At 51.5% G+C, this 11,485-nt stretch overlaps 2 long non-coding RNA genes and 3 other non-coding genes across 6 annotated transcripts in view; 3 read left to right on the top strand and 2 right to left on the bottom strand.

The window, feature by feature from the left end:
* Window positions 1-11,485, top strand: part of LOC127041585 (uncharacterized) — a 593,788-nt gene that overhangs the window by 189,242 nt on the left and 393,061 nt on the right. The gene's annotated exons all lie outside the window — the stretch shown is intronic.
* Window positions 1-11,485, top strand: part of LOC127041587 (uncharacterized) — a 65,915-nt gene that overhangs the window by 4,424 nt on the left and 50,006 nt on the right. The window lies entirely within an intron of this gene.
* On the bottom strand, window positions 383-455 carry TRNAK-UUU (transfer RNA lysine (anticodon UUU)). The gene has a single exon. It is a non-coding gene; the product is annotated as a tRNA-Lys (tRNA).
* TRNAC-GCA (transfer RNA cysteine (anticodon GCA)) lies at window positions 4,058-4,129 on the bottom strand. Its single transcript has one exon. It is a non-coding gene; the product is annotated as a tRNA-Cys (tRNA).
* Window positions 6,406-6,487, top strand: TRNAS-AGA (transfer RNA serine (anticodon AGA)). Its single transcript has one exon. It is a non-coding gene; the product is annotated as a tRNA-Ser (tRNA).

The following is an 11,485-nucleotide window of genomic DNA, read 5'->3' as shown; positions in this document are numbered from 1 at the left end:
AGGCTCTGGTGGGGAGAGAGGAGCAGTGTGCATAGGAGGGACTAACGGTTGGGACTGAGGGGCACTGGGAAACGAGGGGACATGGGTTTAGGCTGAAAAGCATCCTCGTTTGGGGATCCAGCAGGAAAGGGGAAGGCAGCAGGTGATTCTAGTTCCTTAGGGATATTCTGTGTTTGTATGTGTGTGTGTGCAGGGAAGGAACATGCTATATGCCCAGAGGCCTTTATTCTTCCAGGCTGCAAGGACAAAGGGGCTGTCAGGAAGTTGCCCCTTCAAATCCACACAGAAGAAGGCCCTTCTGAGGAAAGGAAAATCCTGAAGAGAAAAAGCAACATCAAAGAGGACTCCAGAAAGACAGTCAAGAACTTGGTGAATAGTTTATCACCTGACCAGGGACTTGAACCCTGGACCCTCAGATTAAAGGTCTGATGCTCTACCAACTGAGCTAGCCAGGCTCACAAGGAACCAGAGCAACTTGGTGCAGAGGAAAAGCTAGTGAAGAAAACAAGTGCAAGAAACAATAGGGGAAACCTGCTGCTCTCACTGGCCTGGTCAACACCACGAGTTTATATTGAATTTAGCAGCATTAAATCGCATTAACCCTGCACCCATCCAAACAACAAAGCCCTTTATATCGATATAAAGGGCTCTTAATACCAATATCTGTACTCCTCCCCGATGAGGGGAGTAGCCCTGAAATTGGTATTGCCATGTTGGATTAGAGTTAGTGTGGCTGCAATTCGACGGTATTGGCCTCCGGGCACTATCCCGCCGTGCACCATTGTGACCACTCTGGACAGCAATCTGAACTTGGATGCACTGACCAGGTAGACAGGAAAAGCCCCATGAACTTTTGAATTTCATTTCCTGTTTGCCCAGCGTGGAGCGCCGATCAGCACAGGTGACCATGCAGTCCCAGAATCAAAAAAGAGCTCCAGCATGGACCGTATGGGAGATACTGAAGCTAAGGCTTTTTCTCAGCTCATTTCACCACCCTCTATCTTGCTGGTGTTGAGTTTATCGCAGGTTTTACCCAAAACTGGGCTAGCTAGTAAGTGTAGGGAGGACTAATGACCCACCAGAGTTTGGCAGAAAGCAGCACATTTATTATACTCACAGCTAAGCTCAAAAAAAGAAGCGGGGGAGTGTCACACTCACACTTGCATACTCACGCTCCTAGGACAGGCACAGCACTGGAGATGTCAGGATTCTGCAAGGTAAGTGTCCCACAGCGCAGCTATGGACAGTGCGATGAAGGTAAGTCTTCCTGAGGCACAGTGAAATACAAAGCAGAAATCCACTGGCCAGGTGGTCCGGGCAAAGGGCATTCACTGGAGGTACAAGCCTGTGAGTGCTCTCCTGAGCACATGGCTCCTTCTCCTTTTAAGGACCTGCACCTAATGGCCTGCGACTAGAGATGACTTGGCTGCATCTGGTTGGTCACACTCCACCTTGGGCAGTGTCCATGCTCTGGGGTTGTGAGTGCTGCCTAATTAGAGTCCCAGACACCTTGACTACCTGGAAGCTCTTCTGCTCTTCAACCAGCCCATTCATCCCTCCAGTAGTCCAGGAGTGAGCGGGAAGGGTAAAGCCACTTCACGGGCATTCAGAGAGGAAGAGGAGACAAAAGTGGGAACGGGGGAAGTATAACAGACCTTTTGAGCATAGAAATCACTGCTGCTTCTACAACAGCAGGGACAGGCCAGTAGGAGCTGGGAAAATTAACCCCTCATCGTCTCTACCTGGATTCAAACCCAAGCCCTTTTACACGTTAAGTAAACATGCCAACCGCTACACTACAGAAACTCTGTCCCAGAGTTCTGCCCCACCCTTCATGAGAACATAAGAATATAAGAACAGCCATACTGGGTCAGACCAAAGGTCCATCCAACCCCACATCTTATCTGCCAACAGTGGCCAATGTCAGGTGCCCCAGAAGAACTGAACCTAACAGGTAATGATCAAGTGATCTCTCTCCTACCATCCATCACCACCCTCTGACAAACAGAGGCTAGGGATCCCATTCCTTACCCATCCTGGCTAATAGCCATTCATGGACTTAACGTCCATTAATTTATCTGGAAAAAGAAGGAAGAGTACTTGTAGCACCTTAGAAAATGAACAAATTTATTTGAGCATCAGCTTTCCTGGGCTAAAACCCACTTCATTGGATGCATGCAGTGTAAAATACAGTAGGAAGATAGATATATATATATACAGAGAACATGAAAAAATGGATGTTGCCATACACACTATAACAAGAGTGAGCACTTAAGGTGAGCTGTTATCAGCAGGAGAAAAAAACCTTTTGTAGTGATAATCGGGATGGCCTATTTCCTACAGTTGACAGGAAGGTGTGAGTAACAGTAGGGGGCAAATAAACATAGGGAAATAGTTTTACTTTGTGTAATGACCCATCCACTCCCAGTCTTTATTCAAGCCTAATTTAATGGTGTCCAGTCTGCAAATTAATTCCAATTCAGCAGTCTCTTGTTGGAGTCTGTTTTTGAAGTTTTTTTGTTGTAATGTTGTGACTTTTAGGTTTGTAATCGAGTGACCAGGGAGATTGAAGTGTTCTCCGACTGGCTTTTGAATGTTATAATTCTTGACATCTGATTTGTGTCCATTTATTCTTTTATGCAGAGACTGTCTGCTTTGGCCAATGAAGGAAGGGGCTCGATTCAATGGTTCCTTCCAGTGCTAGGAGATAGGGTACATCCATTATCTTTTTTTTTTCTTACTGCACATCAGACCCAGGACTTCCACCTAGCAGTTCTTGGGGCCGTGGGACAGAACTGAGTTTCACTGGCAGCAGTGAGGAAGAACGGTTGGGACTGAGCTGTCTGGGGAATATTTTAATCCTTATTTAATTTTCAGAGGATTAAATCAATGCAGCTTCCATTTCTCCGTCTTTCCCAAGGAAATAATGTTTCTGTGTGAAGTACTCAAACCTTTTAATAATAAGAAGTGAAATGAAATGGCCACATGATAGCAACAGAATCTAAGAAATTTGTTAGTTTCTAGGGTGCCACACATACTCCTGTTCTTTTTGAGGAAACAGACAAACACAGCTGCTCCTCTGAAACCTAAGAGATGAGAAGCCATGTTCTTGTTCAATGAGCATTGAAGCTGAAAAGGGAGATGTTTTCTCTTTGACTTCTAGGCCCCCACTTCTAATCCACTACACACCCCTTTCCTCCTGCAGCCAGAAAGAGAACCCCACAATCATGCTAGTAGCACCCTCTGACCCTGCGATGAAAGAGAAGCTCTGAGACCCCTGTGCTGTCCCATCACCTCTTTGCTCAAACTGCCCTTGAAACCCAATGAGGTTTCCTTGGGCAGTTTTGACTCACTCCCAGAAAGGGTGCACTTTTAGGAGCAAGTTCCAAATAGTGCAATTAACCAGCCAGAAGGGGCAGCAGATGTCAGTGTAGGAGCCATTGAAATAACTCTGCACTTACGTAGATGCAGACATAACAAGCTCTATGGTTGGTAAACTTACAGAGGCTCTGCTCTTGCTCATGAACTAGCAGCCCATGACCTGTAAACAGCTGCCATTTGAATGCATCTGAAAGTTACAAGGAACAATGACCTGTGTTACAGGAAGGGTAACATTTGTTAGAGCCCCAATTGATACTGTGCGCATGAAGAGAGGTTTGAATGTGTCACAGGGAGTTTGGTAAATCTTGGTTATTTTATTTTTGTAACAGGCTCCTATCCATCTCCAGTAGAGTTTTCAGTCCCCATGGCAACTTATTTACCAAATGTAATAGAAACTAGTCCATTCCTCCCAAGTGGATGTGGTTCTTGTTCTTCTGCACATTGCAGCCCATGGAGGCCAAGGACCTGCAAATGTGTCTTCATTTAATTGATGAAAACAAACCTAGACACTTAGAGGATTGGAAGTGATTTCAGCTGGGGGACATGTTTGTTAGGTTTTTACACACTTGTACAGGAAAGCATTGAGTGTGTTTATTCATTTCAGGGACCCCTATTTAGTGGAGCTCCTGAACATACTGGAAACAAAATTTTTTTTAATTGGAAGAACATGTTTGTAAGTGAGCACTTGGATTTGAACCAAGGACCACTTGATCTGCACTCAAACACTCTACCACTGAGCTATACCCCCATGCCATTTACAAAGGCAAGTCAGTGATCTTAAGGATTTTGAAGGAAAGGCTCCACCTCAGAGAGCTCCTTTTCTATTCCCAGACCACAGGGGTTTTAAAAATGGGGTTTGATTAAACTTTATATATACATGTAGACACCACAGCTTGCACACTCACCAACATAGCTTCCCCCAGTGACATAGCTACCACCTCTCGGGGAGATGGATTAACTGCACGGACGGAACAGCTCTCTCCCCTCCACTTAGAGCATCTTCATTATTTATAAATAGGTGGGAAATAACCTCCTGAATGGACAGGAACCAATTTATCAAATATTGCTGTGTCTGCATTCAATATGGGGAACTGGTCATATTGGGCTAGGTTAGTAGGAGCATTGCAAGCAGATCGAGGGAAGTGATTATTCAGCACTGGTGAGGCCACATCTGGAGCATTGTGTCCAGTTTTCGCGCCCCTCCCCCCAATACAGAAACAAATTGGAGAAAGTCTAAGGGAAGGGCAACAAAAATGATTAGGGGACAGAGGACTTACAAGAAGAGGCTGAGGGCAGGGCCGCCCAGAGGGGTGGCAGGTGGGGCAATTTGCCCCAGGCCCTGCAGGGGCCCCCATGAGAATATAGTATTCTATAGTATTGCAACTTTTTTTTATGGAAGGGGCCCTGAAATTATTTTGCCCCAGGCCCCCTGAATCCGGTGGGTGGCCCTGCCCAGACCATGGTGCTGTCCCCCCACTCCACCCCCTTCACTCATTCTCCTCCCTCTGAGGCCCCACCTGTGCTCTGCCCTCACTCCCATTTGGCCACTTCCCACACCTGCTCTTCCTCTTTGGCTGAGGCCTGCTGGTCCACCTTTCGCTCACTCCTCTCCTCCCCCAAGGCCTCCTCGCGCCTCTCCACCCTCTACCCCAAGGTCTGCCTGCTGCCCACACCTCTCTGCCCCCTCCCCTGAGACTCACCCTGCTCATTGCCCACACCTCTCTGAGCCCTCCCCTGAGACTCACCATACCCACTCCTCTCTGCCCCCTCCCCTGAGACCCCCCTGCCCACACCTCTCTGCCCCCTCCTCCGAGACCTGTCCTGCCCACACCTCTGTGCCCTCTCCCCTGAGACTCACCCTGCTCATTGCCCACACCTCTCTGCCCCCTCCCCTGAGACTCACCCTGCCCATTGCCCACACCTCTCTGAGCCCTCCCCTGAGACCCCCCTGCCCACACCTCTCTGCCTCCTCCCCTGAGACTCACCCCGCTCACCACCCACACCTCTCTGCCCCCTCCCCTGAGACCTGTCCTGCCCACACCTCTGTGCCCTCTCCCCTGAGACTCACCCTGCTCATTGCCCACTCCTCTCTGCCCCCTCCCCCGAGACTCACCCTGCCCACTCCTCTCTGCCCCCTCCCCCGAGACTCACCCTGCCCACCACCCACACGTCTCTGCCCCTCCCCTAAGACCTGCCCTGCCTACTGCTCGTACCTCTCTGCCCCCTCCCCTGAGACCCACCCTGCCCATTGCTCACACCTCTCTGCCCCCTCCCCTGAGACCCACCCTGCCCATTGCTCACACCTCTCTGCCCCCTCCCCTGAGACCCCCCTGCCCATTGCTCACACCTCTCTGCCCCCTCCCCTGAGACCCACCCTGCCCGTCGCTCACACCTCTCTGCCCCCTCCGCTAAGACTAGCCCTGCCCACCACTTTCACCTCTCTGACCCTCACCTGAGACCGGCCCTGCCCACTGCTTGTACCTCTCTGACCCCTCCCCTGAGACCGGCCCTGCCCACTGCTTGTACCTCTCTGACCCCTCCCCTGAGACCGGTCCTGCCCACCACCCACATCTCTCTGCCTGCTCCCCTGGCCTGACCTGCCCACAGCCCACACCTCTCTGCCCCTCCCCTGAGACCCACCCTGTCCACCTCTTTCTTTGGTCAGCTGTTGTTATTCCTTGAAACATCAAGGATGGAATAAAAAGCTGAGTTTACTCCAGGGTGAGGAAAGAAAGGAGCCACCAACCCCCTGGCAAAGCCCTGGGGATATGGCGGGAAGGGGACTGTCTGAATGAGCAAGGCAGAAAATGGACAAGCTACAGCAACGTCATTAACCATGAACACACTCTCCTCATGCTCCAGCCAGAAGGGAAAGGAGCAGGAATTCTTGCTGTTCAGCCATGGACACACTTACACAACGGCACAGCAGTGTGTGCGTTGTGGAAGCTGGTCTGGGGAAACAACTGGAATTGATCACTCAGTGAGAACAGAACTAGAGTGCAGTGAGAACCACCTACCAAACAAGTAGTTGTGGCTGAGTGGTTAAGGCAATGGACTAGAAATCCATTGGGGTCTCCCTGTGCAAGTTCAAATCCTGCCAATTATGGAGGAAGCCGTGGTTCTTCTGTTTTGATGGAGCTGAGTCTTGTCTCATTCTTAAGCTATGTCTAGATGAAAGAGTAACATGGCTTTAGTTAAAGTGTTTTAATTGAACAGCTGTTGCATGTCCACCCTATGCCCTGTGTCACCAGTGCACATCCATGCTAGCATCTCTTGGATGGCCACAGAAAGCAGTGCATTGTGGTAGCTATCCCATTGTGCAACTGGCTGCAGGGTGCTTTGGGAAGGGTTTGCAATGCCTCACAGGCTGGTACAGCATCACATGATACAGTTTTCTATCCCATTGTTCTATGGGCATCCTACTAGATTGCCAGCTGCTTTTCAACTGCAATGTCTGTGCTGGGGTAGAGACAGTGTGTGTGGGGAGGAGAGACAGTGTGTGCATTGCGGAAGAGTGAGTGTGTCGGCACACTGTCTCTAAGTTCAGACAGCTGCTGGAAGCAACCAGTCCTGAGGCAGGGGACAGCCCCGACATCAGCCCCCCTTCTCTCACTGGCTCAGCTCAGCACAGCCCAGCACTCTCTGTCACACACACACACATACACGTACACACTGCTGCCTGCTTAGCTCTGTGTCAGGGGTGCTGGAACAGGGGGGTTAGAGGGCCATGGCCCCACCACTCTTTACTGGCTGTTAGGACAAATGATGGAGGGGGGAAGGGTGCAGTCTTGGGGAAGAGGCGTTCTGTGGGTGTGGCCTCGAGGGGAGAGGAGCTGTGAGTGGAGGTCCTTAGGGAAGGAGTGTCATGGGGGTGCCACAGTTCGGATAACAGTGCCCCCCCCCACTGTAAGGAAGCTTCTGCCGCCCCTGCTCTGTATTCACAGAGCGGGAGAGAGCAGCATCCACGGCAGTGATTTGCTCCCCGGGGCTCCGGCAGGGGGGCTTGGGAGGTGATTTAAAGGGCCCGGGGTCCAACTGCACCAGGGAGCCCTGGGCCCTTTAAATCATCAGCCTGGGGAAGACGGGCCAGGCTGGCACAGCGTACTGGCTCTTGCCAGTACCTCATACTGTAACATACCGGCTTACTTTCACTTCCGGAAGGTCCTCACGTGGATCAATAACTGGTTAAAAGATAGGAAACAAAGGATAGGACTAGATGGTCAGTTTTCAGGATGGAAACAGGTATCTTGTGGTGTCTGTACTGGGACCAGGACTAGTCAACATATTAATAAATGATCTGCTGAGCAGTGAGGTGACAAAATTTGCAGATGATCCAAAACTACTGGCTTGCTTCCTAGAACGAATGCTCCTTGAGTGGGTGATCCACAGGGAGTAGCTCAAACCTCCAAAGTGCCTGGCCAGGGGCAGGACATTAGCACAGCAAGGGAGGGGTGTGGCAGTGACATCACAAAAGCCTTTTGCAGGACCTCAGACTATTGGTCAAAGACTACTGGTGGGGAGGTGGTGACCTCACAGAGACATGCTGACATCAGCCAGGCAGGACAGGAGCGAGGGGCCAGGGAAACCTCAAAGACCTCTGTGGCTTTGTTTCAGCAAGTCTCCTTCTCCAGGTCTCTCTTTGAGGACTGAGAGAGTATTCGGGTTCACGTACGTGAGCACCAGGAGGAACCTCTTTCAAGTTTTCTCCTTCCCTTTGCCTGATTTTACTAGAAAACAGCCATCCCTGTGTAGAAGGTAAGAGCCTCCTCGAGGTTTGAAACCTGTTCAGTCTGATGCATTTGGTGACAGTTGAATTCTAGGCATGGAAAACACGAGCTTAAGGAGGCTGAATTTTATTCTACACCTGAGATTTTGTCCTTTAGAATCACTGGGGACATTAGGGTTTGTCCTTTTTGTTTCATCTTTTCCTCCATCCATCCCTTCCTCCTTTCTCTTTGTCTCTTGCTTTCGTCCTTTCACCTGTTCCCCTCCCAACACCAAGAGTGAGGTGTGTGTGTGTTCGTGCGTGTGTGCGTGTGTGTGTGTGTTGTGGGGGAGTGCTCTGTAGCTCCCACTCTGGGAGGTCCACCCAAAAATGTGCGGCTGAGATAGTGCTCGGGCAGTGATCCCCACCAGTGACCTGAGCCATCCTTTGGGCTCTCTGGTGAGAACCCTCAGCCTCCCTTCCTCAGTCTCTACCCTGATTGGCTGAGCAGGGGGTTATTGACAAGGAGGAGACTCAGGTCCTTTTTCTTCTCTTTTAAGACCAAGTAAATACGTCATAACCAGTCATATGTTTGAAGAATTTTGCTGCTTCTCTGCATCAATGGTCTCTGAGCAGTTCATGATTCTCTCTAACATTGCAGTTCTCCTCAAATACTTGCTGAATAATTACTGTGCACTGTTGTTGGTCTTGAGCTCTTGTGAGAGCACTTTACTCAGGTCATTCCATGTATGAAATTCAAGATCTGATGGTTAGTTTCAAAATCAGGGCTCTTGAGTCCTTTTCCCTACTCTGCCACTGACTGGCTGTGTGACCTAAGACAAGTCAATTCTCCTTTCTCAGCCTTAGCTTCTCCCTCTTTCAAGTAGGGATAATAATGATCCGGTCTTACCTACCTCAACACACACACTGTCTCTCCCCGCACACAAACAGTCTCCACACTGCAGTTGAAAGGCAGCTGGAAATCTAGTAGGATGCCCGTGGAACAATGGGGTAGAGAAACCTGCATCACTGAAAGTACAGCCATGAAGACACCACACACCAGCCTTTCCTAGTTGGCAAAAATCAAACCTCCACAGAAAGAGCCCTATGGTGTCATACCCCAGCTCCCTAAGCCCTCAGCCACAACCACTTAACACAGGGGCCTTTCTACACTCTGGTTCTGTTCTCACTGAAGGGGCATTTCCAATTGTTCGCTCAGACCAGCTTCCCCAGCACACTCACTGCTGTGCAGCTCTGTACATGTGGCCATGGCTGAACAGCAAGAATTCCTGCCCATTTCCCTACTGGCTGGATCATGGTTAGAATGTGTTTGTGGTTAATGATGGCGCTGTAGATTGTTCGTTTCCTGCCTTGGGAATTCAGACAGTCCCTTTCCCAACATATCTCCAGCACATCAGTCCCTGGCTGGGTCTCCTGCGCAGTGGAAAACATCCCTTGTTTGGTGCTGCCAAGGGGAACGTGCAGAGCTGAGATGTCCCTCGGCTTGGATCAAAGGGGGATGTTGGATGGGATTTATCACACAACGCTCCCTGCTCCCCAGAGCCCCATGGGGAGAATCTAGAGAAGGGGGAGTCATTTCTCCCCTGCACTCCCAGAAGAGCTGCTAGGACTCCTTCCTGCCAGCTACTCACCCCTGGATTCCTCCTCAGCTCCTGGGATCTTTCTGCTCCAAAGGCTCCAGAGGCCTGGGGTAGGGAGGGCGTCACTGCACAGTCTGAAACACAAGGGAGGTTTCTGTAATTGAAGGAAGGAGCAGAAAATGGAGAGGAAAGAAACAGAGAGAAAACGCCTCATCTCTCTCCCCTCCCCCTCCCAGCAAGAAATGTTACCAAGGACCAGAGTTAGGGGAAATGGTGCCCTGGGCAAAACTTGTACTTTAGCACTTCCCCATTGCCCCTGGATGATCCCCTGCCTCTTTCCCCCCAGCTCCTGCACTCCCAACCCTTGCACCTCCTTCACCCCTATCTCCTGCCCCCTCCTGTGCCCTAACCCCTACACTGTGTCCCCTTTGCCCTTAACTCCCACACTCCCCTCCTGTGCCACCAGCCACTGCCCCTCTCCTGCACCCTCTTCACCCCTAACCTCTGCACCCCCTCCTGCACCCACGTCGGGACACTGACCTGTGTGCATGGAGCAGCTGGCATTGCTGCCCGCTCCTCCCTGGAACGCTGCTCCTACGGGCACCCCTAGGGGCTGTGGGGGCGAGAAGCAACATCATTCGAGCTCCCTGCATCCAGGTCACTTTCCTCAGTCAGGCTGCATAAGGGGAGGGCAGAGAGCAGCAGCTTCTGATGCTCCCCTCACAGCACAGCCCAGGTGGGGAAAGTGACCAGGACACATGGAGCACATAGTGTTGCTCCTCTCCCCCAACCCCCTATGGGGCCATGGAGGAGCACTGGGGCAGGGGAGAGCAGTGAGCACCTTTGCACTGGCACACGGTGCCTTTTGACCCCCTGCCGGGGGCCCCACCCCTAAGGCCAGCCAGGCCCCCCGCACAAACAGCGGAGAACACAGGGAGACTGGCCACACACTGAGCAGTGGTAGCCTGGGCAGCTCATAATGGAGGCTCAGGGACAGTGGAGCCCATGACTAGGGGCTCTGGAGAAATTAGGCCCCCCTGGAAAAGTCTCCCCTATGTCAGCCCCAGGGCTGGAGGAGCTCTCACTCCATGCTACGGCCCAGAGACTGCAGCAGGGGTACAGAGCTTCTCTGGTCTCGGGGCCGCAGCGGGGCAGGGGTAAAGGAGTGATAGGTGGGGCTAGTGGGGGAAGGAGTGGAACAGAGGTGACAGTGGATGGGACCGTGGGTGGAAGGTGTGGCAGGGGGCAGAGCCACAGACAGAAGCGGGGGCATGGTTCCGGTGCTGGGACCCCTGCACTTGTTCTCCCTTTCCCTGGGCTTTGGCATCACTAGCCCCTGATTAGCGAGTAGGGTTCAGTGGTCCCCAAAATGTGGGGCATGACTCCTAGGGGGACACAGAGGAAATTTCATGGAGGCACCTCATGGCCTGAGCCAGCCCCCATGGAGGGAACAACACTCAACCCCATTCTATCCCAGCTCTTCCCCAACCCCACCCTCAGCCTGGGCCCCTGGCTTCCAGCCCGGCCTCGACCTCCTTACCTCTGTCCACACCTCTCTCCCCAGCAAGCAACAGCCCCACTCCCAACCCCGGTTCTCAACTGTGGCTTCCGAGGGGCCACAGCCATGGATAAGAGGGCACAGTGTGAAATGTTTGGGGACAACTGGTTTAGGATGATGTCCTCAATCACTTCTATGCAGTCCAATAAAATCTATTCCTCACCCACCTACCCCTCCATCAGGATGGACTAGGTATGTTCTGCTGCCTTTCACTCATGCAGGAAGGATAATAACATTTCA

The sequence above is a fragment of the Gopherus flavomarginatus genome (assembly GCF_025201925.1).
Source record: "Gopherus flavomarginatus isolate rGopFla2 chromosome 13 unlocalized genomic scaffold, rGopFla2.mat.asm SUPER_13_unloc_3, whole genome shotgun sequence".
Classification (NCBI taxonomy): domain Eukaryota; kingdom Metazoa; phylum Chordata; order Testudines; family Testudinidae; genus Gopherus; species Gopherus flavomarginatus.
The sequence above is the reverse complement of the archived record's forward strand: the minus strand, read 5'-3'. Positions and strand labels throughout refer to the sequence as shown.